Source organism: Rattus norvegicus, chromosome 12, assembly GCF_036323735.1.
Source record: "Rattus norvegicus strain BN/NHsdMcwi chromosome 12, GRCr8, whole genome shotgun sequence".
NCBI lineage: Eukaryota > Metazoa > Chordata > Mammalia > Rodentia > Muridae > Rattus > Rattus norvegicus.
This window is the reverse complement of record NC_086030.1, coordinates 15,597,085-15,621,178: the sequence shown is the minus strand read 5'-3', so window position 1 is coordinate 15,621,178 and position 24,094 is coordinate 15,597,085. Positions and strand designations below refer to the sequence as shown.

General features: G+C 46.2%; 1 protein-coding gene across 3 annotated transcripts in view; it reads left to right on the top strand.

Moving 5' to 3' along the window:
* Lmtk2 (lemur tyrosine kinase 2) overlaps positions 1–24,094 on the top strand; it is an 81,965-nt gene that overhangs the window by 1,214 nt on the left and 56,657 nt on the right. The gene's annotated exons all lie outside the window — the stretch shown is intronic.

The window sequence follows — 24,094 nt, the reverse complement described above, 5'->3', positions numbered from 1 at the left end:
GGGGAGGTATTGACATTTCAAAGAACTTTAGAGGTTGGAAGAAACCGTATAGATGATTTAGTCCAATTTCTTCATCTTTTGCATTGAGGATGCTGGAACCCTGGTGATCAAAAGATATACTCAAGGTGACACAGCCAAGTTGTAGTTAGATGCAAACCCAGGTCTTGGATTCACCTTGTCTTGTGATTGCACCCCTACCTCCCAGTTCACTTCAGCTCTCAACTGTCTGTGGAATGCCCCTGAGGCCAAGGTTTAAGTGTAGAACTGTCTCCAGTCAATATGGGTGTTTCAAACAAATCTACAATGATAGAGGGTGATGGCTTCCAGAACTACACATATACATATACAGGGTATATGCCATTGAGTACCATTCAGTTGAGCATTAGGTGGTGTGGTTACACTATCTAATGTAGCACCGTCTTTGTGCTATCCCCTTGGAATCAAGTCTTTTTTGGTGACTTCAGTGTTCTGAGTCAATGGATAAGATAACTGGATGTCGGCAGAAGTCGATAGTCAGCCCAGATAGCCTGGCAGAAAATACCAGGGAAGCTGGGAAAGATTATACAGAAAGGAGGTGATGTTGCTATGTAAGGGTATTGACATTTAAATGGAAAATTAACTCCAGAGTAGCAGTGGGTAGAGTGCGTGTGACCTGGGGACTCCAGAAACTTCCAGAAGTTCTTGTGCCTATCAGTTTTTATGCATTCTGAGCAACCTGAAAAACATAAACCCACGAGTTCTTGACATAAGGTTTTGACACACGGGAAGGCCAGGTGATTTGTATCCACTTTTGCACATTTTTCTTTCCTGTTTTGGTCCTTAGAGGGAGCTGTATAGACTGTATAAATGATGTATTATTAAATGTCAAACATAGATGTGTGGAATTGTTTCATTGTCCAAACAGCTTATGGATATTACAACTGGGAGAGATTTCTCCCCCCTCCCTCTCCCACTCCCTTTCTCTCCTCTCTCTTCCCCTCTGCCTTTCCTGTACTATGGATCGAACACAGGGTCTCACACATGCCCAGCGTTCAACCATGGAGATAGATTTTTTTTTTTTTGGATCAAGGGTAAAGAAACTTTCTTGTTAATGGTATTTATTGAGCCCACTGGATATATATGTTAGATAAAAGAGCAGCTGTGCAGTGAAAACATAGCTGGGGTGTCTGATGATCTAGAGACCTGTACAAAGCAAGACTAGCCTTCCCAAATAAGGGTAGGCCCCCTTTGTGGGCTGGTTTTGTGTCAACTCAACAGAGTCGCCAAAGAGGAAGGAGCCTCAGTGGAGGAAATGCTTCCATGAGATCCAGCTCTAAGGCATTTTCTTAATTAGTGATCAGTTGGTGCCATTCCTGAGCTGTATAAGAAAGCTGAGCAAGCCAGGGGAAGCAGGCCAGTAAGCAGCACCCTCCATGGCCTCTGCATCAGCCCTTGTCCTGGGGATCCTGCTCTGTGTGAGTTCCTGCCCTGACTTTCTTCAGTGATGAACAGAGCACTGTGGAAGTGTAAGTCGAAGAAACCCTTTCCTCCCCAACTTGCTTTTTGGCCATGGTGTTTTGTTTCAGCAATAGTACCTAAGACAGCCTCCTTGTTCTTATTCTTTGGAAAGGTCAGACTGTTTAATGGTGCCTTTGAGAAAGCACACTTCTCAGAAATAGGTTAGGGGTGTGTGTGTGTGTGTGTGTGTGTGTGTGTGTGTGTGTGTGTGTGTGTGTATACTGGAGGAATATACTTAAAACCAGGTATGGTGGTGCACACCTGTTATCCGAACACTCAGGAGGTAGAGACAGGAGACTCAATGCAGGAATCAGGGCCAAATGTAGTGATTTTGCACATAGAGAGTTCCAGGCCAGCCATGGTCTCATATTGAGACTCTGTCTCGAAATACAAAACAACAACCACAGATACATGAATTAGGCTTTATTCTGTGCTTGCCTGTTCACATGGGAAACAAGGGAGCTATGACTTAAGTTCTTTCTAAGTTTTTATTTATGTGTATGGGTGTTGCCTGCATGTACATCTGTGCACCATATGGGTGCTTGGTGCCTGAGGAGGCCAGAAGAGGGCATCAGATCCCCTGGAACTGGAGTTAGAGATGGTTGTGAATAGTCATGTGGGTGCTGGGAATCAAACACAGGGCCTCTGTAAGAACATCCTGTGTTCATGTTGCTGAGTCATCTGTGTATCTCCAGCTCTTTATTTCTTAAATGCACTTTTTAGGTTAGTATAAAAAGTAATAGACTTCACTAGGGCATCTTTACTCATACATAACTTTAAAATTGAAATTAAGTTATGTATGATGCTCTTGTTCTGAGTAATTTTCAGGATCGGAAATTAAAAGGTGTTTGCTCATTGACTGACAGTAAAACTATGTAAATATGTGGGTTGCCATGCCCATGGAAGGTCATTATGCCCCTCCCCTTTTATTTTTTGAGGCAGAATCTTACTGGATAGCAAAGGCTGTCAACCAAATCAGGATCCTTCTGCCTCAGCCTCTGGAGTGCTGAGATTACAGGGGTGCACTATGCCTGATGCATGGTGGCTCAGAAAACATTTTGTTGTTGAATTATATTGTGGGCCACTTTGTGTCTGAAGGATGCTCTTATATCGACCTCATGTCTACAAGTCCCTTTTCCTGAAGACCCCTATTTCTACTGTATGGGCCCTTGTTGTGGAGACTGAGAGTTCGCTGGGTCTCACTGGGAAGCTTAGGGAAAGGGAGAAAATCCAGTTTTTGCAAACACAGCGTGCTAAGTGACCAGACTAAGGTTATAGTGAAGTTCTTTACTCTATGGTTATCTGATCATGCTTAGGAAACACGTATGTACCTCTTTTAAGAGCCTTTGGATTCATGGCACAGATCTGAACGGGAAGAAAAGAAAGATCATAGAGTGGTGTATGTGAATGGATTCCTCTGAGCCACATGGTCTCGTTCCTATTAGTATAGTGGTTAGACAGGGAAACCCACTTCTATTGTTCTGTGGCATATTAGGTCACAGTACAGAGGAAGCTTAGCAGTTCCAGATAAAGGCCCTCACTGAAGCCGGTGGGTCTCAGCTGCTGATTAAAAGTAGCTTATGAATCTGGTGCTCGCAGTTTAGATTTGGCAAACAGACTTGTATCTCGAACAAGTTTCCTACGGTCAAGGGATTACTTTCCAAAGTTTGAATTTTTGTCTTAATTTTCACAGCTTCTGATAAATAAATATTTTTCAGTAGTCTTCTCATGTAGACTCCAGGGCTCACGGATGGACTTAGGTTGGGACTGCTCTGATCGCTTTCACTTGGTGACAACTTTGTGTTACCAAATATGCTTCTCTGCACTGTAATCAAAACTCTGTCCAGTTTTGTAGCTGATCAGCAGTGAGGTTACTAAATCCTTAGAGCTTGCTGTTATCAGTGTTCTGACTGTTCATGCACTTGAAATTTGGAAAGTCCTTGGGCCCTCTCCATCCCCTGTGGGCTGTGTCACTTTGATAACAGTTGTACATATAATAAAAAAAGGACATTGTCATGTAAAAAAAAAGGAATATCCTGGTTCTGAAACAGTTAAAATAAATGGGTCCTTAAAAAAAGTCTTTGTGGCAGTGCCTCACTCCTAGAATCCCAGCACTGAGAGGCAGAGGCAGGTTTGGCTCTGAATTTTAGGCCATCATGGTCTGCAGAGTCCCGGGTCAGGCAGGGCTACACAAAGAAACCATGTTGAACCCCGCTGACACCTTCCCTCACAATTGAACTTTTCAGTCCAGTCGAGAGTAAAGTTCTTGAAGCAGTTGTGGAGGGAACCTACTGTCCTGAGTAGAGCCTGGGCTTTCAGCTGGACCCGGGCATGAGATCTTCCTCTTCTGTTTCATTAGCTTTTATGTCAGCTCAGGCCAGGGGCTGAGGCAGGGAGAACCTAAGTTCAAGGCCAACCTGAACAACTTAAGAACCAGTCTCAAAATTGGAAAAAGAAAAGTAAGGGCTGGGAGCCTGGCGTAATGTACACACATTTAATCTTAGTACTCAGAAGTAGGCCTGTTCTCTGTGAGTTCAAGACCACTATGGTCTACACAGTGAGTTCCAGACCAGCCAGGGTTATATAGTGAGGCTCTGTCTCAAAAAAAGAAGGGGCTGGGTAAGGTTGGGGATATGGCTTCGTGGCATTTGCCTAAGTGTGCAGGGGACCCTAGGTTCAATTTTCAGTCCTGTAAAGACAAAAAGAAAGAAATCTTAGCTTCTCAGAACTCAGCAAACCAAAACAGAAAAGTGGGGTCTAGAAAGGTGACTCAGCTGTTTAGAGCGCGCGTTAGCCCATGTAGAGGACCTGGATTCAGTTCCTAGCACCCAGATGGTGGCTCACAACCATCTGGGGCTCCAGTTCCGTGGGATCCAGTCTACTTACTGTCCTGGCTTCTGTGGGCACATGGTGCACATACATATACAGTAAGATAAATCTTTAAGCCGACGTAGTAAAATCTATGTGAACAGCTGTTGGAAGGGTGGGTGGACAGCATCACGGTGTGCACCTGTGCCGCTTCACGTTGTACTGGGTGATGTAGAGTTCTTTAGTGCCTCCAGATTCTTTGTAAATTGGGTGGATTGGCTAAGCACAAATGACACAGCTCCAAGGAAACAACACTTTGTTAACTTTGTTTTTTTGTTGTTGTTGTTGTTTTGTTTTCTTGTTTTTTTGAGATAGAATTTCATGTATCACCTCAAACTTGCTCTGTAGTGGGGATGACCTTGAGCTGTAGTGAGGATGATCCTCCTGCCTCAACTTTCTGGGTGGGATTGGAGGTATGTTGCACTGTGGTCAGTTTTACATGGTGCTGGGGACCGGTAAGGCTTGATGAGTGCGAAGCAAGTCTCCACTACCTGAACTGCATCCCTGGGAACCGACAGACAGTCGCTTACGTGCTGGCTGTGTAACATGGGATATCCTTTTCACTAGATTTGAAAATCTGTTGCTCAAAATACCTTGCTCTATGGTGGCTGGAGAGCCTGCAGGGGAGACATCGTCTGATAGGCCTAAGAGGCCATATGAGCTGGCACAGATTCTTTCTGTTGGGGAACCATCTAGAAATTGTCAGGATGATCTAAATTAGTCAGCTTTATGTAATAAACCTGTTTTTAAGCTCCATGATGACTAAAGCTCTTGCAAGTGAACAATTGCTGGTTTTACTTTACTTAAAGGAACCATGAGCAATCTAAGTTTCCTTAATCCCAGACACAGTTGCAGATTTTCGTGAAACACCCATAAAGGGTACGTGCCTAAACCAAGCAGGGGGTAGCCAACCCAGGGCTGATGCTTCCCGTTTTAAATCTGCTGGGAGATGGATTTCCCCCTCTCACACCATCCATCTTTACAGTTTACTGTCTGTGCTTTTTCTCTGTGGGCCAGCAAGATGGCTCAGTGGGTAAAGGTGCCTACCGCCAAGCCCAACAACCCCAGATCAATCTCCACACTCCACATGATGGGACCCACAGGTTGACTTTCAAAACTTGCATCCCTTCTTTCCCTACAAATTAAAAAATAAATAAGTATAATAAAAATTGCTGGGGTTGGGGATTTAGCTCAGTGGTAGAGCCCTTGCCTAGCAAGCGCAAGGCCCTGGGTTTGGTACCCAGCTTTGGGGGAAAAAATTGCTGACCTAGTTGTAAAGAATGACATAGGCTGGAAAGAAAAGGTTGGACTGATGTTTCTGGTCTGGAGTATACTGCCTATTCAGGCTGTACATTCAACTTTCACTTTTCTTTGCATCTTCAATTGAAGATATCATTTTAAGAGCAAACTAAGGCACAAGTAAGTACTTGTTGTACTTTTAGAGGACCGAAAGTTCAGAGCCCAGCACCCAATCAGGTGGCTCACAACTTAGCTGTTAACTCCAGCTCCAAGAGAATCGGTACTGCTGGCCTCTTCTGGCACCTGCACTTAAATGCACATACCCACTTGCAGACAGACACACACTCCTATACATAATTAAAAATAAATCTTTTTTTTTTAAACAAATGTTCATTTATTATATATGAGTACACTGTAGCTGTCTTCAGATACACCAGAAGAGGGCATCAAATCTCTTTACAGATGGTTGTGAGCCACCATGTGGTTGCTGGGAATTGAACTCAGGACTTCTGGAAGAGTAGTCGGGTGCTCTTAACCGCTGAGCCATCTCTCCAGCCCAAAAATAAATCTTAAAATAGTAAGGAGAGCAGAACTAGGGAGCCAGACTAGTAGTACACACCTATAATTTTACCACCCAGGAGCTTGAGGCATAGGATTGGGAATTAGAGTCTAGCCTGGGCTACATAGAGAGGTCCAGTCAGCCAATGCTACATATAGGATTGCATAACTCACTGGTAGAGTCTAAGGCCCTGTGTTCAGTCCCCAGAACTACAAAGGAGAAAGAGAAACAAAAAAACAAAAAGCCAGAGAAATGTGGCTTTTTTCAGTGTGTTGACAGGACGAAAATATTACAATGGTGTATTTTAAAATTGTGGCAAGTGGTTCACTTGGAACTGTGCCTTGGCATTACAGTTATTTGCCACAAAAGATAGGCATATCAGAAAAATAACCTCAGTATTTTTAAAAAAATGTTTTTCTTGGCAGAGGTTAGCACAGTGCAGCAGTCTCAAATCTCGCTTTATTTTATTGTGACTCAGTTGGGGAATGAGCGTAGTGTCAGTGGGTCTGAGATCTAACAGGATGGTGGGCACCTCTTGTTCCACCCGAATATGTGCCCATTCGCCCTCCTCTGGCCACTCCTGGATCCTCCTGGGCCTTGGCTGGAGTAGGGGAAGGCATGACATTTCAGTTTTGACAGTCTGGCAGATCTGGATTTTGCTGTATGCTTATTTGTTTTAATATTTTTAAAAGCCTATGTTACTGTCAGTTCAAATAAACCACCAGGACTACAATAGCTCCTGGCTCCTTGTGTCTGGCCTCAATTTGGTAGATACCCATCTGGTGTGCTACACGTTCTTCCTGTCTCCATTCAACACCTTCTATAGCTGATGATCGGCACCATCTCTTCTCCACCTGTGTGTATGTACATGCCTGTGTACATGCATGTGTGTGCATGTAAGCAGGAGTCAAACTCCATTGTCGTTCCTCAGGAGCTGTCCACCTTGTTGTTTGAGACATGATCTGTACTGGCCTGGAGCTTGCCAAGTAGGCTAGGCTGGCTGGCCAGTGAGCCCCAGGGGCCTCCCTGCTGCTGGTATTGCAAGTGCCTGGCTGTTTTGCATGAATGCGGAGGACCAAGCTCAGGTCCTCACACTTGTGCAATAAGCACTTTACAAACTGAGCCACCTCCCCAGCACTTTCTTAAGAGCTCAGTTGACCTGCTTTTAGTTTACGAAATGCTCTGTACAAATTCTCATCTTCCTTTTTAAAGCTCTTCACAGACCCCACTTCCTCTAAGTCCTCTGCTCTGGTCCATGTCTTAGAGATTCCTACCCCAGTAACAGGTTGCTGGTTGAAGGCATTGCAACTTAGGTTTTGATTTTTCTCAGCACTCAGCCAAGTTGTATTGAAAGCAGAAACACACATATACACGTAGCACACACAGGACAGACTCGTCCAGTAGAGGGTTCTCCAAGGATGCTGTCCCAGGTTTTGATTTTTTCCTTTTAAACTTTAAGTGACACTTGAAGGTATAGATCACACTTATTCATCAAAACATTTTAAAGTAAATAAATTGTACACCAAATACTGTAAATGAAATAGAAGGCAGTAAGGGAAATTTACTAGTAGGCTGTGTGATCAATCAGTGTAGACCTTCACATTGATAAGCCCTTTCAGTTGGCTGGCCAGCCGTGTCATGTATGTGTAATGCTCTGGACGGCATGCCACAGGTTGTAGATGCTGAGTCCCAAGTGTAGGTCAGGATGATGGAGACAATCCTGAATCCACCAAACCACGGTGCAGGGTTTGCATATATATAACAGGAGGTGGTGGAAGCCAGAATCTTACTCTCTTGCATACTTGATTGTAGCCATTGACCGTCAGCTGGAGCAAGGGCATTTTTAGTGTGGTGTTTTGTTTTTGCTTTGTGTATATGTGCACATGTGTTGAGGTGTATGAGAATACATTTGTGTGCAAGTATGCATGTATATGTAAGTGTTTGCATGTGCAAACCAGAGGACAGCCCCAGATGTTTCTCAGGCACCATCTGTCTTTCTCACTTGAGACAGGGTCTCATTGGCCTGGAATAGTGTGTGGGCTAAGCTGACTGGACAGCCTGTTTCCCGTGCCTCAGTGATAGAATTACAATGGCATACTATGCCACCTGGCTTTTGTTAGCTTTTTAATCCTATGGATTATGGGAAGGGCTTTGTGTGGTGGGTTGGTTGGTTGGTGTTCAAGTGCTGAGGATGGACCCTGGGCCCTTGTGTGTGCTCCTGAGGTACCCTTTTACTCTCTGCTTTTTCTTTTTTTCTTTTTAAGGTAGGTGCAATGAACTTCATTGATGATATTCAAGAGAGGAGGGTTGGGGGGAGAGGGGAGAAAAAAAGAGTAGTGCTCTGGAGGCCCTTCCCATTATTGTGGGGCTTTGGGATGGAAACGGAGAGGGACATGCTCAGTGTCAGGAGCTGAATTGCGAAAGGAACTCCTCAGTAGCTGAGGGCTTCTTTCTTGCTCTCATGTCCTTGCTGGAGTGGGTGGTCCAGGGCTTCTTACTCCTACAAGGGCAGTAGGCCATGAGGTCCACTACTATGCTGCTGTAGCCGAATTCATTGTCATAACAGGAAATGAGCTTGACAAAGTTGTCATTGAGAGCAATGCCGGCCCCAGCATCAAAGGGGGGAAGAGTGGGAGTCACTGTTAAATCACAGGAGGGAGACAACCTTGTCCTCAGCGTAGTCCAGGAGGCCCTTTAGTGGGCCCTCGGATGCCTGCTTCCCCATCGTATTGATGCCATCATACTTGGCAGGCTTCTCCCTCCAGGCAGCATGTCAGATCCACAATGGATACACTGGAGGTAGGAACACACAAAGCCACGCCAGTGAGCTTCCCATTCAGGTCTGGGATGACCTTACCCTTGGCAGCACCAGTGGATGCAGGGATGATGTTCTGGGCAGCTCCGTGGCCATCACACCACGGCTTTTCAGAGGAGTCATACACAGTCTTCTGAGTGGCAGTGATGGCATGGACCATGGTCATGAGTGCTTCCACAATGCCAAACTTGTCATGGGTGACCTTGGCCAGGGGGGTACAGGAAGCACTGCTGACAATCTTGAGCCAGTTGTCATACTTCTCGTGGTTCACACCCATCACAAACATGGGGGCATTGGCAGAAGTGTGGAGATGATGACCTCATTGGCCCCACCCTTCAAGTGAGCCCCAGCCTTCTCCATGGTGGTGAAGATGCCAGTAGACTCCATGACGTCACCCCACTTGATGTTAGCGGGATCTCTCCTGGAAGATGGTGATGGGCTTCCCGTTGATGAGGAGCTTCCGATTCTCAGCCTTGACTGTGCTGTTGAGCTTGGCATGGGCAGAGTCATACTGAAACACGTAGACCGTGTAGTTGAGGTCAATGAAGGGGTCATAAATGATAACAATCTCCTCTTTGCCAGATGAGCTGTTTGCCTTGGTGACCAGGTGCCCAGTACGGCCACATCCGTTCGCACCAGCCTTCACCATCTTGTCTATGAGAGGAGGTTAGCACTGCATGAGAAGATGCGCTGTCTCTGGAACAGGGAGGAGCAGAGCGCCTTCTCCACTCTCTCTTTCCATTGGCACCATAGTACATTTGTACTAACGTTAATCACTACCTTTGTACCAGCCAGGAACCATGTGCTAGTGATTTCAAGTTTTCCAGAACAGCCCCCGTCACCCCCAAGATTGAACACAAGACCTTCCTTGCATACACTAGGCAAGGTCTGTGCCACTGAACTACGTATGTCTATTTGCATCAGGACAGGTATTTTGTAAAATGCTCTGTAACTTGTTTGTCTGATACTTCTGTTTTCATGAGAAAGGGTCTCAGGTCACTGTAGGGTAGGGCGACCTTGAACTTCTATCTCTGTACTTTTGGGCCTTTTGCCTTCAAGGTTTGCATGCTAAGGTTTCAGGCTCACTGTACCATCTTGGCTTGATTATGGATAGGAGGAAGGTCACGAGATTAAAGTGGCATGCTCATCGGGTCAAAGGTGCCACACACTTCCCCTGTGACCTTCACTGGTCACCTTCCTGGTGGTACTGCCCTCCTCTATGGGTGCAGGCCACATTTGTAAGGGTGTGTGTGTGTGTGTGTGTGTGTGTGTGTGTGTGTGTGTGTGTGTTGCACACACATGAGAATGGAGGCCAGAAGAGGGCATCAGGTTCCCTGGAGTTAGTGGCAACTGTGAGTTGCTCAGTTTAGGTACTGGGGCCTAGAACTTCTAAGCCTCGTGTTTGCATCTTTTCTAGGATTGCGTCAGTCACTGCCCTCAGCTTGTGGGGCTAGGATGGAGTCCAGGGCTTCCTGTGCACTCAGCAGGCACTCTCCCAAAACAGCCAGCTCCCAAGCCAGATCCCAGCCTTCAGCCTGTTGCTAGAGCTTTTCGTTTGTGTCATGGAAATGCAAACACATGCAGAAGCAGAGCAAGCAGTGTCTGAACCCACAGCCACGTTGAAAGCCATGGTCAGTCTTGCTTCACCTGCGCCCTTCCTGATGCTAGAATCCTTGATTTTATGTAGATTTCAGTTCCAGCTGGGTTCCACTGGAGCTGATTGGGAGCTGAGTGTGTTTTATAAAACAGGATCCCCTCGCCCCAGAATCACCTACCTACTTGTAGAGTTGCAGATGTGGAGGCCCAGACTCACCAACAGCACGAGATCAGAATTCTGTAGGTTTTCTTAAACCCCGCCTCACCCTCATCCTAGCACAAGTGCTCTGTTGTCTAGATACACACTCAGCCTCTTTATAGAGATTTGATTTGCTGGCCTGTTTGAACTGATAAGATTGAAGGAAGCAAGAGGTGTTTACATTAACTTATTTTCTGTGCTTTCTTAGTGTGTGTATGGGGGTGGGGGAGAGAGAGAGAGAGAGAGAGAGCGCGAGAGAGAGAGAGCGCAAGAGAGTCGAGAGCGCATGCGCATCAAGGGCTGCTGATGCTATGGAGCATGTGTGAGGACAAATTCTTCATCCATCCTGTGGGTTCTGTGGATGGAACTCAATCCCTCAGGCTTGGTCGGTGTCCTTATGGACTTTCTCCTTTGTCTGCCTGTCTCTGTCTCTAAGACAAGATTTCTCTGTATAGCCTTGGCCATCCTAGAACAGGCTCTGGTAGACCAGGCTGGCTTTGAACTCAGAGGTTCTCCTGCCTCTACCTCAGGCACTGGGATTAAAGGCATGTGCCACCATAGCTGGCTTCTTTATGGATTTTCTAAGAACTTACTTGGGGACAGCCTAAAGGTTTTATGTTCGCTTTGTTTCTTTTCTTTCCTTCCTCATCTTCCCATCCCTCCCATGCCCTCCATTCCTCGTCCCTCCTTCTTAGACAGTGTTTTATTGGCTCGGAATTCCCTAGGCACTTCCTCACTCACAGGCCAGACAAAGCAGCCCAGCTAGAAGGACATATCTCACAGACAGACAACAGCTTTTGGGATAGCCCCCCCCCCTCAGTTGACCAGGACCCACATGAAGACCAAACTGCACATCTGCTACATACATGCAGAGAGGCCTAGGTCCAGCCTGTGCCTGCTCTTTGCTTGATGGTTCTGTCTCTGAGAGTGCCAGGGGTCCGGGTTAGTTGGTTCTGTTGGTCTTCCTGTGGAGTTCCTACTCCCTCCAGGGTTCACAAGTCTTCCTCCTATTCCAGAAGAGTCCCCAAGCTCCATCCATTGTTTGGCTGTGGGTTCTGCATTTGTCTGAGCCAGCTACTGGGTGGAGGTTCTCAAAGGACAGCCATGCTAGGCTCCTGTCTGCAAGTATAACATTAATAACATTAATAATCATTAATAGTGTCATGGATTGGTGCTTGTCCATGGGATGGGTCTCAAGTTGTTTGTTATTTTTAATTACCAGTATGTGTGAATTTGTGTAGGGCATAGGCACATGAGTGCAGGTATCCAAGGAGGGAAGAGACTTTGGATCCCTTGAAATTGGAATTATAGATGGTTGTGAGCCAGTTGATGTAAGAACTAGGAGCCAAACTCAGGTCCCTTTGCAAGAGCAGTATGAGTTCTTAACCACTGAGCCATCTCTCCAACCTGGTACAAAGTATTCTCATGGGCTGAAAGCGGATGATTGTGTAATTAGTTGTATGTCATTAAAAGAATGTCATAGGCTTACACATTTATTTTCTTTTTTTTTTTTTTTTTTGGAGCTGGGGACCGAACCCAGGGCCTTGCGCTTGCTAGGCAAGCGCTCTACCACTGAGCTAAATCCCCAACCCTCAGGCTTACACATTTTTTAAAGCAAAATATGCACCTTGAATAAGAGTATTTACCTGTAAGCATCTATACTAAGTTTTGGTAGAGCAAGATATTTTACTTTATTTTATTTGAAACACAGTCTGACTGTATTCTAGGCTATCCCTGGAGTTCACCATGTAGAACAGGCTGGCCTCAAACTTGCATTTAGCCTACTGTTCTATCTTCTAAGTGTTAGGATTACAGGCACATGTTACCATAGTGGGCAGCCCTTAGCATTTTATTTCAAAACTGGGGTGTTGTGAACTGTTGGCCATCTCACAGATCAGCCACAAAAGCCATAGCCCTAGGTTCTCAGAAGTCTGAAGCAGTAGAATTGCTCAAGCCCAGTAGTTCCAGGCCAGCCTAAGACCCTGTCTAAAAGAAAAAGTTGCTAACAAAGTAATGTACAAACTGCAGATTTTTGTTCGGGAAGCTCAATAAATCCAACCCGTGCTGCTTTAGAAAGGAAATTCTCTTCCTCTCTGTATTCTGCCCAGAATTCCCCTCTGTAGTTTGGCTCTCTTAGACAGCAACTGTTCCCTCCAGAGATGCAGCCTGTCGGTTACTGGCAGAGCCCCACTTGACTTTTATCTCAGACTGTTATTAAAGCCAACACCCAGATGCTGATTGCTAGTGAGGCACTGAAAAAAATAACAAACCTACCAAAATAGCCCCCTGGAAATACTACCCAAGGACCATTGCAGCAGGCCTATCTAGAAATCTGTAATCAACTCAGTTTTCTTTGCAGAAAATAAACCTTAAGGAGATGGGAGATGGCTCCAAAAAAATTCATGTGGACCCGAGCTTGATCTTCAGATGCCACCTGAAAAGTCAGCATCAAATGATAGGCACCAGTAACTCAGTGCTGAGATAGGCGGAGTCCTGGAGGTCGCAGGCCAGTCAGGGCTGAGATAGGCGGAGTCCTGGAGGTCGCTGGCCAGTCAGGGCTGAGATAGGCGGAGTCCTGGAGGTCGCTGGCCAGTCAGGGCTGAGATAGGCGGAGTCCTGGAGGTCGCTGGCTCTTTGTATACACCATACTGTCCTCAAAGTTAAAAAGATCCGTCTCCCAAGTACTGGGATTTAAAGGCACACACCATCACTGCTAGCCTATAAAATTTCATAAATAGTTAAAGAAAAGGCAATATTAAAAATCAGGAAATCAGAATACTAAAAGAATAACTTTATTTTTAATTTTTATTTTTATAAGTGTTTGTGAGTATATGTCGTGTGTGTGTGTGTGTGTGTGTGTGTGTGTGTGTGTGTGTGTGTGTCTTCAGAGGCCAGGACAGAAGTGAGTACTAGATCCCCTGAAATTGCAACTATCATTGGTTGTGAGCTGTCCACTGGGGGGTGCTGGGACCAAGCGGGACCTGAGAGACAGCCCAAAGTGTGTGTGTGTGTGTGTGTGTGTGTGTGTGTGTGTGTGTGTGTGTGTCGGGGGGTGTGGGGTGGGGGGAGAGAATCCATGTACGCATGCACCCATGCTTGTGGAATTGTGAAGCCAGGGGTGTTGGATTCCCTGGAGCTGGAGTTCACCCATCTGAATGGCCAAACATGGGTGCTGGGAACCACAGGGTCCTCTGCAAAAGCAGCACACTTTCTTATCTTAGCCATTTAAGCCATCTCTCTAGCTCGCTCCCTCCCTCCCTCCCTCCCTCCCTCCCTCCCTCCCTCCCTCCAAAAGAGTAGTAGCCTATGCTAGCCTTGAATTCTGTATGAAGCTGAGGATGGTACAGTGCTGGTGTGAAACCCAAGGCTACATGCATGCTAGGCAAATACTCCCGACTGAGCCACTTTCCAGATCCCCAAGAGAACAACTCCACTTTAGTTTCCACCTCTGAAATGAAGTTGCACTAGTTAATTAAAAGGGGAAGGGTTTCTGCCTTTTAAGAAACATAATCACAAACTCGTAAATGTTCATTTGTAAACATGAAGATCCTTTAAACACCACAGACCTTCAGGCTTTTGTGAGGGCCCTTCTAAGAATCTGCTGACTACGTGGGTTCCGAGAGTAATGAGCACTAGCAAGTACTTGGTTTATCTTTCCTGGGTGCAAAGCGGATGTTTAAAATGTACATGGAGGGGCTGGGGACCAGAGTAGGGGAGCAGGCAAAGTGGGGAAGGAGACAGTCAGTCCCAGACCTGCTAGCTGATCAGTGAACACCAGGTTCAGTGAGAGAACCTCTCAGAAAATAAGGTGCAGAGCAGTCAGGGAAGATTTCTCCATCTTGACCTCTGGCCTCCCACACAGCTGCATGAGTGAGCATATCTGTACACGCACACGTTCAGAGCGTATACACAAACATCTCCAGGTAATCAGGCTTGGTGAGACACTTGCCCACTGATCACTCCTGGCCCCTTGTTTATACACACAGCTGGGTAAGTAAGGTCCTTTGATATTTTTTTACTTTCCCTTTGTTGCCATGTTTTAATTTTTATGTAGTTGTCATTTATCCATTCTTCACTCATCCCACTGTCCTGGATCTCCCAGGATCCTCTGGTCAGTGCTTGGAGTGGTGGCACTTTGGCTTACCTGCATGTTCCACTGAGAGCTCTGAGGTGGTCTGACCTATTCTTTTCCTGTGTAGCCTTTTTCCTCTCAATGTATTGGTTGTTTGTTTCATCACGATGACAGAATACCAGAAGGACTTATACTAGCTCACAGTCTCCCTCTGTCCTGTTAGGGAAGAGTGGTGGAGTTCATACAGGCAGCATGTGTGTGTGTACCAGGAACCTCACATCTTGGCAGATCAGGGAAGTAGACTGGAATTTCAAACAAGGCCAGGTGTCTGGCCTCAGGATCTACCCTGAGAGGCACCTGTCTGCCTGCTGGGTCTCTTGTCTGTCAGCTTCTCAGAACAGCATCAGTAGCTAGAACCGAGTGTTGGAACATAGGAGCCTAAGGGGATCGACCCTATCTAGTCTCTCATTAGCATGAATATTCATCTAGCCTTTGAATCTTAAGGGCTCTTTGCTTTGGTTCTGGGAAATTCTCATACTTGTTTATCACATACACATTTCTACTGACCTTTCTGTCCCTTTGCTCTGCTGTATATGAGCCTCTTTTTTTTTTTTTTTTCTTTTTCCTATTTTTCGGAGCTGGGGACCGAACCCAGGGCCTTGCGTTTGCTAGGCAAGCGCTCTACCACTGAGCTAAATCCCCAACCCTTGTTTTTTTTTTTTTTTTTTTTCTTTTTTCATGAGCCTCTTTTTTATCTTTTGTGTTACATTTAATTTCTAGTGACTTCATTCATTCATTCATTCATTCAGGAATAGAGCTTAGGCCATTCTTGAACTCAGGAAATACTCCTGCCTCAGCTTCCTAAATAGCTGGGACTGTTAGTGCACATACTGTGTACCTGCACATATGTACCTGGCTGTGGTGGTTTGAATATGCTTGGCTCATGGGAAGTGGCACTATTAGGAGGAATGGCCTTATTAGAGGAAGCATGGCTTTGTTAAAGGAAGTGTGTCACTGTGGAGGCAGGGCTTTGAGGTCTCATATATATGCTCAAGGATGGCCTGTGTGATACAGTGTCCTCCTGGCTGCCTTCAGATCAAGGTGTAGAACTCTGCTCAATGCCCTGCTCACCATGATGATAATGGACTGAACTTCTGAAACTGTAAGCCAGTCCCAATTAAGTGCTGTCCTTTATAAGAGTTGTCATGGTCATGGTGTCTGTTCACAGCGATGAAATCCTAACCAAGACACTGGCGCTCCCCCACCCCCACCCCCCAGCGGAGGACCGAACCCAGGGCCTTGCACTGAGCTAAATCCCCAACCCTGGCTCTTCTCCTTTTAAAACATGAATTGATGAGACTTGGTCTAAATATGGCTCAGTCTAGCTATTCTTTGAAATCTCCTGCCTCAGCTTGGTCCACGCTGGGATTACAGGTGTGCACTGGCTCCTACCTTTTCAATAGGGACTTCCTATGAGCGCTGTGTCTCCTCTTAGTTCTGGAAATGTCTATTGCGGTTGTTTGCTTTCCACAGCCACACCTTGCATTCTGTTTTTTTTTTTTTTTTTTTTTTTTTTGGTTCTTTTTTTCGGAGCTGGGGACCGAACCCAGGGCCTTGCGCTTCCTAGGTAAGCGCTCTACCACTGAGCTAAATCCCCAGCCCCTTGCATTCTGTTTCTATCTGCTGTGTAGGTCGTTATCTTTGCCTAAAGGGTTTTCTCAAATGTCAGGTGATATTTACTCCTGAGCAAGAGATTAAAGCACTAAACTGAGATCTCCCTGAACCTTTCCGGGTTATGCTCTGCCTCACATCCTCCAACAGCCTGCCACTGCTGGCTTACCCTTGTCCTGTCCCGTCCTGCAGAGTGCTCAGTAGGATACTGCGCTATGGCTGTCACTGTACATTACTCTCTCCCAGTTGCTCAGGTCTTCATTTGAGAGCGGCTGCCTATCTTCAAGGCTGTTGTAGGGTTGCATGCATTTAGTGTTTGCCTTTGAGCAAGTGCTGTGTAAGTATTGGTGTTTCGTAACCCTCTAGGGCCAAGTCACTATCATTTCCTGTGTAGATTATCCTAATGCCAAGCATCGTTTCCTGGGGCTGGGGAGTTCACTCAGGCCTGAGGACCTGAGTTTGGGTCTCCAGACCATGTGAAAAACTGTGCGTGTCAGGGCATGCTTGTAACCTCAGCACTGGCAAGGCAGAGACAGGCAGATGTCTGGAAATAGTCTAGTGACATTAGCAAGCACCGAGAGACTCCGTCACGAGACTAGGTTGGGGCTAATGAGGTGACTCAGTGGTCAAATGTGCCTGCTGACAGGCCTGAGGATCTGAGTTCAATTCCTGGACCCACATGATGGAAGGAGAGAATCTACTTGTATAAGTTGTCCTCTCATAGCATGATGCATGTGTGTGTGTGCGCGCGCATACACACACACATACATACACACACACACACACACACACACACACACACACACTGTATGTTCCTCAATCATTCCATATAAAATAATAGTGTCTTGGTCCTTACTTTACTATTCCATGGTGTGTCTCACCCTCTGTGCCCTGTGAATTTACTTACCTGTCTGTCTACTCAGGATGGTAAGCTGTAGGCTTAGCATGGTGAGACACATGTGTAATCACACTACTAAGAGTTCATCTGTGCTACTTAGTGACATCCTGTCCCAAAGAGAAAAGGGAAATTCTTGTTGGAATATTCATCTTGTCATGTCTGAGTTAAGAGGGGCCAGGGCATAGTATGCTAAGAGAATTCACCTGGTCTGGTACCCTTTTGACCAGACCAGGCCACCATACAGTAGTTCTTCTGTGTAGTCCAAATCCCTTGGAGTGTTCTAGAAGAAGGGGTGACTTGATGTTTTAGCAACAGATTTTAATGGCGTAGTCTGAAAGAACCAGCAGTTTCATATAAAATGATGTCATTCGCAGTATTCAGTCAGCCCTCAAAGTGTGTCATCCTTCTGTCAGAGCAGGAATGGCCAGTTGGCCTTTATGATCACCAGTCAGTGGTGAATAAATGGAGGCCACCCACGACCACCCATTTTTCTGTTGTGATTAGCACGGTTAGAGCATGGGTGATTTGGGTTCCTAGGCCACTAGCTTCTGCTTAGGGCTTCGTGTGGAATCTTTGATTCATCACCAGCCCTCAGTGTGCGGCTGAGTGTATTTAGTGCTATTTTTTGTTTCCTCTTTCTAATATTAGCACCCATTGGGGAGAGTCTAGATTGTTTAGTGCTGTTGTAAAGGACGTATTGGTACATGAGGCACACAGAAAACATTAGTGACTTAAGGTACTATGTGTAGAAAGCTTTTATGACAGATGGACTTGCAATTTTGATGTGTAAAACAAAACTGCGGGACCCATGGTGATTGCCCACAGTTTCCCTTAAACAGTGTGAGGGTGGCTCACATTACATATCTCTGGGGTACAAAGCTGTGTGTTGGGGTGTTGGAAGAGAAAGATGGTTTTCTTGGTTCTAACTTGCTTTAAAAGAAAAGCAGTGCTGGAGAGATAGCCCAGCAGTTGCTAATGCTTCCTGGGCTTCCAGTGCACCCACACTGGATGGCTCATATCTGCCTGTGACTCCAGCTCAGGGGATCCAGCACTCTCTTTTGTCCTTCACAGGTACTTGCACTCGTGTGCAGATACCCCTCCTCCTAATATACGTAATTAGAAAAAAATTCTTTAAAACCTCAAAAGAAAGAGAAAAGCTAAAGCTCTATGTTTCAGAGGTGGGCTGACAGGAACAGTTTGGAAGATTGCTGGTGGCTGGCTTCAGGTCTCCTCTATCAGGCTAGCCCTGTCTCCCCCAGTTTCAGTTTTCACACAGCCACTTGTTTGTCTTGTGTCAACTTCAAGGTGAGAGGGTCTGGGAGAGCAGGAAGTGGGTGCACTGTAGAAAGCAGCCTCCCTGGAGCTCTGCTTGCCTTGTTTGTACTTGGCTGGTCAGGGAGTCTGAACTGAGCAGCCCCTGGGGCCTGGGGGCCAGAGTGGAAGGTGGCCTGGATTTAGTCCTGGCATCTCTGGGACAGCTTCTCCACCAATAGCATGGCCATCTTAAGTTAGTTGGGTTTTGTTTTGTGGGGTTTTTCTCTTCTTCTCCCCTCCCTCCCTCTGTTCCTCCCTCCCTCCCTCCCTCCCTCCCCTCTCTCTCTTTCTTTCCTTCTTTCTTTCTTTCGACAGGGTTCCACTGTGTAGCCTTGGCTGTTCTGGAACTCACTGTATAGACCAGGCTGCCCTTGAATTCAGAGATCTACCTGCATCAGCGTCCCAAGTGCCAAGATTAAAGGCATGTGCCAATACCACCAACTTAAGTTAGTTTTTAAATTGGACATGTGATAGACTGTACACAGCAGTCTGTATACCAGCAGTTGGAGCAGGAGAATTACTGTGACTTTCAAGCTAGCCAAAGTACATGGCAAGATTCTGCCTCAGTATAAAAACAATGACAAAACAGCAACAACATTGGGGCTGGGATGATAACTCGGTGACGTGTTGTCTAGCAGTTGTGAGGATCTGGGGTCAGTCCTCAGAACCCATGTAAGAGAAGCTGGACACGGTAGGGGAGGGCATGATCGTAATCCCAGCACTAGAGAGACAGAAATACGGAGATCCCTGGAACTCCTTGGCCAGCCAGCCCAGTCTACTTGGCAAGTCCCAGCCAGTGAGGACCTTGTCTCAGAAAACAAGGTAGATGGCACCTGAGGAGTGACAGCTGCAGTTGTACTCTGACTTCTCCACATGCACACATGTGCAGGTGCAGTTGCATGCACAAATGTGCCTATATATTCATGAATATGCAAATACATGCACCACCCACAATTTCAGTGTTGTGGGTATGACTTGTTCACACCACACCAGCACCTAAAACTGATTGTGTTTGGAGTTTGAGCCTTTGAAGAGGTGACTAAGTTCAAATAAGGGCAGCATGGCAGGCTCTTAATGCAGCCTGACTACTGTCCACAGGAAGAAGAAGTTAGGTCAGGGAGACAGCAGTGATATGCACACAGAAGGCCGCTGGAGGATATAGGGAGAGGACAGCATCTGCAAGGAGAAGGCTAGAGGTTGCAGGAGAGGCCAGCCTGCTGCTTGGACTTAGGCTTGAGCTAGAACTTCAGCATGCAGAACAGTAAGGTGATCATGCTGCTGCTGAAGTCCCTCAGTCCGTGGTATATATTTCAGCATATCAGTAAAGGTTATCCCATAGTAGAAGTATCCTGAGACCTCCTCCCCCTTGTTGTGTGTATTTTGTGTATGTGGGTGTATACACGTGCATGTGTGTGCGTGTCTTTGCAGGTGCACATGGATGCTAGTATGTGGAGGCAGAGGTCAGTCTTAAGTATTGCTCCTCAAAAGCCATGCACCTTTTTTTTTTTTTTTTTTTTTTCTTTTTTGGAGCTGGGGACCCAACCCAGGGCCTTGTGCTTGCTAGGCAAGCGCTCTACCACTGAGCTAAATCCCCAACCCGTACCTTATTTTTTTAGACAGTCTTTTTACTAGGACCTGGGGACTCACTGGAGGTTATATGTAAGCCTAATCCCTGGCCCCATTTAGCTGGGGACTTTTAAGATGGTGTGGTCAGTTCTGGGATGAGGCAATGCAGTTGGTGTCCAAAGGCAGATCCTTACCTTGGACCTTAGGGAAGATTCCCACTGATGGGCAAGGGGTTGTGGGGTGGGGCGGGTGTCAGTGGTAGTTTCCTGGTACATGGAGCGTAAGGCAATAAAAGACGATTGGTGTGGTCAGAGGGAGGACCACATGGCTCTCAAATGGAGAGAGAGCAAGGGAAGCTCAGCAAGTCTAGGCTGCAAAGGTGATGGGATTCTGAGGATGCAGCAGGACATGGCCTTTGCACTGTCCTGCCAGCATCTCGGTCTTGAGCTTGAAACTTGGGAAGTGATGATTTTTGTTTGTTTCGGCCACCCAGCTTGTGATTCTTGGTTGCTGTAGTCCTAGCACTACAAGTAAAGACTTAAAACACAAGTTTAAGAGTATATAAGGGGTGTGTTATCTATCAATCCTGACAACCTGAGCACAGTGCCCAGGACCCACATTGTGAAAGGACCACTCTGAAACCAGCAATGGTACAAAGCAGTGGCAAATTGTTGTCTAGAGTAGTTGTAATTCAGTAATGAATAAGTAACAAGCCGGTCAGTTGCCCGAGGCTGCAGTGAGGGGCAAGGCTGTCTTTATCATTACTGCTGCCACCACCACCACCACAAATCCAGGGACTCATACATGCTAAGCCAGCACAGACTAGCACAGCATTACCAAGTTACATATCCAGCCCTTGGGCTGCGGTCTTAAATACACAGGCAGTTACTGGCTCTTGTAGACCGGATTTGCCAGAGGTCTGCAGCAGCAACTGTTTACAAGGTGAGCCTGGAACACAGCAGGCAGCAGCAGTCTGAGGGTGCTGGGCTCTTGGTGGAGGGGTAGGGAGCAGACTTCTGCAGAAACAGTGCAGCATCCTTAAGAATAATTACAAGTCAGGGTTGGTGGCTCACTACTTTATTCCTAGCACTCACATGCAAATCTCTTTAAGTTCAAAGCCATCCTGGTCTACATATCTAGTTCCAGGGTAGCCAGGGCACATGTGTGGGCTACTGCCTCAGAAGAGAGACCATGTATAGCAACACCCTGTCTCAAAAAAGAAAGGAAAAAGGAAAAGAAAACTATAGTGGACTGAACATTCCAGGCAGTTTAAGCCTACTACTACTTCCTAACAAGTCTCCCCAAAGAGCAACAGTAGCCCTTCTAACCTGGTGACCACTAGAGAATGCTAGCTAACCAGCTCATTTGGAAAAGCAAACGGTAGAGGCAAATTGAGCTGTCTGTGGTGGAACACTGTCTTTTGAGCGTGGCAGGGCCGTTGCTGTCCTAAATCAGAGCCTCTGGGATGAGCCACAGGAAACTCATTCTGTTGGAGGACTCGAAGGAAGGCCTGCAGTTCCTCACCTGAGATCCCAGTCCTCCTCTTACCCTAGCTGCACATGGTCTCTCTTCTGAGACACTAGCCCACACATGTGCCAATTCTGACAGTATAAGACATTGTCATCTATGAAGTTTAAACTTAAGAACTGTACAATTGAGTTACCCCCCAAAAAAAAAAATCAAACAAAATAAACTTATTTAAAAATCTTTTAATATAGGCTGGTGAGGTGGCTCAGCAGGTAAGGTCATCTGCCGTACAACTCTTTTTTTTTTTTTTTTTCTTTTCTTTTTTTCGGAGCTGGGGACCGAACCCAGGGCCTTGCGTTTGCTAGGCAAGCGCTCTACCACTGAGCCAAATCCCCAACCCCTGCCATACAGCTCTAACAGTCTGAGTTCGACTCCTAGAACCCACAGTGGAAGAAGAGAACCAACTCCCAGAAGAGCTCTACATACAGAGATACACAGTAACAGTCCATTTAAAAAATTAGTTGTCATACTATTTTAATTAAGTTTGTGACTTGTGTTGGTCTAGGTGTATGTGGTCCAGGAGGAGTGGGTTTTGGATGTTCCTGTTAGAGGTGTAGGGTGATGAAGAGCTTCTGTGAGGAGTTGCTCACTCCAGGGTGGGCTTTTTGGTGAGTTTCCAATAGTTGTGAAAATAATCCCTAAGAAACTCAATGGGGGCCTTCAAGATGGCTCACCAGCTAAATTGCTTGCTGCAAAAGCCTGGTGACCTCATTTGCATCACAGACCCATATAAGGGTAGGGAGAATTCAGGAAGATATTCCATGCCCTCTATAGGTGTACACATATGCATATCATTTGTGCACACACACACCTGTTTGCTTGTTTTAAGAACATTCATCGGTTCTTCAGCCTAGTCTTGGGTGGGAGAATTTGTTTGACTGTTGTTGATGCCCTTCCTGGATGGTAAACAGACATTCTCACAGCATCTAGCCTGCACCCTTCTTTAACTCTAGCTACCAGTTAACCACCTGGCAAATAGGAGGAGATTCTCCTTATACAAGTATGTCAGCTGGGAACCAAAGAGGAATGTCAGAGAGAGAATCAATGGTGTGTGAGCCCCAGGGGATTTGAACATTGGTCATCAATTTCTTTTTACCAGGCGAGTCTCTAGTTAATTACACATGCTCACAGGTTTCATTGGAGGTTTTGGGGACCATGATCAGATAATTGGCTGGATTTATAATGGCTAAATTAATAGGCAGCTAGCAGCTCCTGACCCACCATGAGTCATTACTGGGAAATTACCGCCCTTTCCAAATTACCTGTCTCTAAAGCAAATAGCATGTACCTACCTACCTCGTAGAGTTCCCCAAGTATTCTGCTTAGTAAGTCAAGTCGTAGATAGCTATTAGAGGGCTCTGAAACCTGAATCAGAGTGCAGTGCAATGTGCTCTTGGGGTGCCAGATGTTTTTAAATAGTGTCTGCAGAGAAGCGTATTAAGTAGCCCAAGCCCTTCATTAGCTTCCTCCTCCTCCTTCTCTGTGGAACCTGGGGAGCTGTCTGAGGGTATGGTGACAGGCTGTCACTGTGGAGGTTTTTCTGTAGCAGATGATTGCTTTGTCTTGTGCATTTCTGAATGCAGTAGACAGAGCCGGTTAAAGAGAAACTGGCTTCCTAGTGTCCTGACAGTTGCAGCCAGGAGTCTTTGTGAGGCTGGGTTTCTGGTTTAACCACAGGGCCTGGGGATTTCAGTTGTGGTTCCTGCTTCTAGAACCTACTTCCTTTCTGTGGTTTGAGCAAACCCAACTCACCTTCCAGTCTATAGCTTCATTTCCTCATTTTGTGGGAGTTTTTCCTTCACCAGTGTAAGGAGGGAAGAAGGCCTGAGATCCCAAGAATCTACATGAAAAGGGATGTACAACAAGGGCTCCACTGCAGTCCCCGCAAGGGCAGGTTGGCGCCGGGGACTGTATTCCTGGAGCCCTTGGCAAGCTAGCCTGGCCTCCTTGGTGAAGCTTTAGGACAGTGAGAGATCTGAGGACCGCCACCCAACATTGTCCTCCAACATGCATATATGAGCACTGGTGTACATTTGTGTACCTGCTGTCTTGAGCGTGTACACACACACACCAAAACATAACAAAGTACATAAGACGATAGGCTTAGCATGGCAGGACTTGTTGTTACCATGAGTCTATCTTTTCATGCCTGCCTAAAGACTCACAGAAGACCAATTTGTGAATCAGATCGTTGGGCCAGCCTTCAGGCAGCCCTGTGATCTAGTTTTATAAGAAGTAGGTTAGTGCTTGAAAATCAAGCAGTTACAGTAAAA